The following is a 4,611-nucleotide window of genomic DNA, read 5'->3' as shown; positions in this document are numbered from 1 at the left end:
ACCTGGAAACATGTCACAACTGTGCAGGGACAGAAGCAGCACAGCAATGGTCTTAAGGGGCTTGAGGCAACGAGGAAAGGTGTCCCCAAGGAGGTTACATCTGGGTAAGGTAGTAGAGCTGAAGGATTGTTTACCAGGTAGAGAAACATGGGAATCACATTTCAGGAAGAAGGGACAACCACTCAGACAGATGAGGGCATCCTGTAGAAAACGGATCTAAATAACTGACAATAGTTAATGTAGATGAGAAATAACCTTTTGGGGGAGAGGGGCTTACCCTCACAAATGACCGAGGAATACAAAGTAAAGGCACCATGAGACGCTGCTCTGCCCATCACATTAGCAAAGAAGAAAAATTACTTACAGCAGGCGAGGGAGCAGCCAGGGTCACTCTGTTGGAGAGAGTTGGGGCTGAGCCATTCTAGGAGGCAATGGGGTAGATAGTATATATTTAGTTTTAATGCTCCACCCCAGTGGTCCCGTAATTCTTCAATGTATATAACTGAATTCCAGAGCTGGATGTGAGATGTGGACAGGGGCCTATGCCCTCAGATGTCCACAATGATTCTGTTCACTCATTCCTTTATTTTGGGGAGCGGTTTGCACAGGTGTGCCATTGCATTACTTTGCCACATTACTGACAGAAGTGAACGTGTATTCTTCTGTATGCATCAAATATTATATAATCAATGACTTAAAAACCCGAGTTAAATATACACATTACAGTTATGGAGCACCTGGTTTTTCCAGAGCCTTTTTACCCACATTATCTTATTTGATCCTCAGGACCTTGCTGCAGGGTGGGCAGGGGCCTTATTCTGAGAGAAGAGTGTACATGTCCCTCAGCTTGCAGCCTCCTCCTGTCCCTCCCCGGAGAACCTGACCCATCCTTAGGCCCTGGAAGGTGCAGCCCCTTGTACCATGGGGTCTCCCACCACCACCATGGCCAGAGCAAGGCCATCTATAATATAAAAAGTAGATCCAACCTTCCATATCCATTAGTAGGAAAGAGTGACATCCATTTTAGAATGAGGAACTAACATGTAGCCACAAGGTATCACAGTTTGGCTAATTTTTTTTTTTTAACAGAATTTGCCACAAATGGGTCTGTAATTTTTTTTCTCATTTCCTCATAGCCTCCTCCCCCTTCCACTCCCAAGTATGACCTTATGACCTAGGGACACAGCACATCCAGCTGTAGTTATTTAACTGATGTATTGAGAGAGCCCCTGGAAAATGGAATCTGATTTAAGAAGAATAAAAAAAAAAGATAACAAAGAGTTAAAAACAGATGTACTTTGCTTTTTTTCCTTCTTTCCCAAGTGTTGCATAAAGTACAGCTGTGTGGCAAAACAGATCTAACATTCAATGTGAGAAGCATATGTTGATTGAGCACTTACTATATGCTGGGCACTGTGCTTTGTGGTGGGGGAGGGGAGCAGCGATGAGTCACTACCCTTGAGCTGCTGCCCAACATGAACTTCCAGTCTGCGGGATTTCCTGACAGCCCATCTCCACCCTGGCTGACTCCACTAACCCGGCTGCCCCACTGGTTGTGGTGCATTGCTGAATAATCCTGCTTTCTGGGCGGAAAAGAATTTGTGTTCCTCTCTTGATGACAGTATCTTCAATATCCTAAGGTGTGGATGTATCTGTTTGTTTCCTTTGTTGGTTGCTATTTTTACAAGAGACAGAACCTCAAACACTTAAACTACTTACTAACACTTAAGAATCTGAACATTGATGTATTTTTTTAGAAACTCCAGTCTCTTCCCACCCTCCTGTATATTGGTGCTAATGCTTATGCATTAAGCATAATCTGTCCATCACGGACTAACTTCTGGTGGACACTAACAGGTATTGACAGAACCATCTTTAGCAGTGTGATCCTGGTCAGGAAGAAATCATGATTGAAAATGAGTCAAAAGCTCCCCAAAGACTGACTGATAGACAAAAGGTGCTTAGCCTACTCTATGAGTGACAACCGTATAATTAGTAAAGTAACAGCTAACATCCACTAAGTGCTTTACTGTGTGCTGGGCACTGTGCTAAGCTCATTATAAACATCTTATTTAGACCTTGCAGCAGCACCAAGGGGGCAGTTCATATTGTCTCCATGATACAGATGGGTGAATTGGCTTCAGAAAGAAGCACACAGCTAGGGTTAGACCCTGGCTCTGACGCCTACCCACTAAATGCCATAAGAACTATTTTAAAAAGAGAAGTTACAATTCCTGTCTTTTTGATATCTACCTATATATACACCTATGTCTACATGTGTATGTCTATATATGTGCATGTACATAACAGTTAACCTTGCAACACAAATATTTTAATAGCCTCACATTTCCATAGCTAAGAGGGGCCTGAATTCATTTTGTTGCAAGTCCCTGCTTTTTATCTGGGCGGTGGCTAGACGCTTAAATAAAAAACAAAACACCCTGTCTGCATTCTTCTGGTTCCCCTCCGTTCCTAAGGCCTTTTCTCTGGGTTGTCCTGGGCAGCCAGTTGTCATGGCAACTGCCAGGCCGCCCGGCCCCCAGCCTGGAGGTGGGTCACGAAGGTGTGGCAGAGGAAGGGGACCCGGGAGGGCTTCCAGGGCAGGGTCCCTCCCGGGGCAGTGCCATGCGGAAGCAGAAGGACCCCTCACCAGGGCCTCGGCGGAGAGGGCCACGGCCCGCCAGGACCGGGCTTGCTTTACTCTCATTTTGGACTTGGCGGGGAGCTCGGTAGAGAGAGGCGGCTTCTCTCATTCATGTGTGAGAAAGGCAGGAAGGTAACGTCTCCCCGGGAAAGGGAGCGGAGGAGGAACCGCGGGCAGCTTCCTCTCCACTCACCTGAGGCCCTGCTGCTAGGACCAGCCCTTCTCCAGGAAGGGATGCATCTGTGCCAGTGGCCTGCTGGGCATGATGGGAAATCCCTCGTGGGGCATGATGGGAAGCCCATCCTAGTGAATGATGGGAAATCCTCCTGGAGCATGTTGGGAAGCCCGTCCTGGTGAATGATGGGAAGCCCATCCTGGTGAATGATGGGAAATCCTCCTGGAGCATGTTGGGAAGCCCATCCCGGTGAATGATGGGAAATATTGGCTGGGAGACCCCTGCCGGTGGATTATGGGACGCCCCTGCTGGTGGGTTATGGGAAGTGTCTCCCCGACAAGGTTTTTAAGAGGTAGCAAAGGATGCCCTTCCCTATGTGCCCTGAATTCCCCGTTAGGAAGGAGGGAGACGAGTTAAGCGCCTTTTGAGGGCCTCCAGCATTGGAATGAGCTGCTTCTATGATCACCAAGCACTTCTAAGACACCCAGGGGATAGGGGGTCGGGGAGTGTAGGGTACCAGGAATCAACTGCTCTCCCCAGGACTCCCCAGGCTCCAGGGGAAGAGAGCAGGTGCGGCTGTGCCTGACCTGCGCAGGGAGCAGCGTGTTTCTGGAAGGAGTTTGGGTTTTGTCCAGTGGCTGCTGCTGGGAGCTGAGCTGCAGTCCTGTTGTGTATTCCGTCTTGCCTTATTTGGACAATTGCTAAACCTGGAGTGCAGTGAAACTACTGTATTGGAAGATTTTTGGGGGGAGAAACTCTGACTGGTTTGCATGCGTGGGACATAAATCGAATTGTGAATTTTAGGATTCCCTAGCACTATGGCTAGGCACCCAGCTGCTAACGATGTGATCTAGAACAGGGTTTGCTTAAGCCACTTTCTGTTTGTTTTTCTTTCAGTCTAAGACTTATTGAGCCTGTGCTTCTCCGCTTCCTAAGTGGTTTAAGGCCACGCCCAGAAAACCAGTGATTCATCTAAATCGGAGGTCTGGGAGGCTGGAGAGGGTAGGGATGGACAGTAATGGCTCTTAAGTCAGAAAGCTTGGTTTGAGGCCCACTAGCTGAATAATCTTGAGCAATAATTTTATTTCTCTGAGGTTGCCTTTCCTTAGCTGTGCAATGGGGAAATGACCATGAGGATTTAGTGAGATAATTCGTATAAAACTCTTAAAACTTACCAGCACAGTCAGAACTTAGCAAACAGTTACTGTCATTGTTAGAGCAAATTTGAAAGTTAAATTTCTGACAATTATTTTTATATGCAAAAAACTAACATTTATTTGTGTATTCTTGATTCCAGATTTCTAACACTTAAAATATTTTTGATGTTTTTATTTTAAAGACATGCTTTATTGTAATAAATGTGGCAACTGCCATGTTTAAAGAAGAAAATAATGACCTATTATTCCAAACTCCTCATGCCCCCATCCCCACAAAAAACTGTTATATTTGGTGTTTATAATCTTTCCATCTTTGCAACTAATTAACAATATAATTGTAAGGTCTTGTGTGTTAATTTGCTTGTAAATTGTTTCTTTTTTTTCACTAAGCCATGTGTTTGGGCCTGAGATTTGGTTAAGATTGCACCTTCTATTATTTTATTGTTTCTGAGGGAAAGGTCTGCATGGTTTGTGTGTTCAGAAGGATCTGTGGATTATTCATCTGTGGATTTGGCATCCATAATGCTGCCAGCAGGATCAAACTCTATGTTTACTCAGCCGTTCCTCCCCTTTTCCCCCACAGCAACAGCAAACACCACAGCTTGGGGTGGGTGGGAGGGGACCTTTGTTTTATT

The 4,611-nt window shown here is 45.8% G+C and overlaps 1 protein-coding gene across 1 annotated transcript in view; it reads right to left on the bottom strand.

Annotated features, from left to right (window-relative positions):
- SLC37A1 (solute carrier family 37 (glucose-6-phosphate transporter), member 1) overlaps positions 1-4,611 on the bottom strand; it is a 60,079-nt gene that overhangs the window by 52,039 nt on the left and 3,429 nt on the right. The window contains exon 2 of the mRNA XM_005885714.2: positions 365-421. The gene's annotated coding sequence lies outside the window, so the exon portion shown is untranslated. The remainder of the gene's footprint in view (positions 1-364; positions 422-4,611) is intronic.

The sequence above is a fragment of the Myotis brandtii genome, unplaced genomic scaffold (assembly GCF_000412655.1).
Source record: "Myotis brandtii unplaced genomic scaffold, ASM41265v1 scaffold923, whole genome shotgun sequence".
Classification (NCBI taxonomy): Eukaryota; Metazoa; Chordata; class Mammalia; order Chiroptera; family Vespertilionidae; genus Myotis; species Myotis brandtii.
This window is presented reverse-complemented; position numbering and strand designations above follow the sequence as displayed.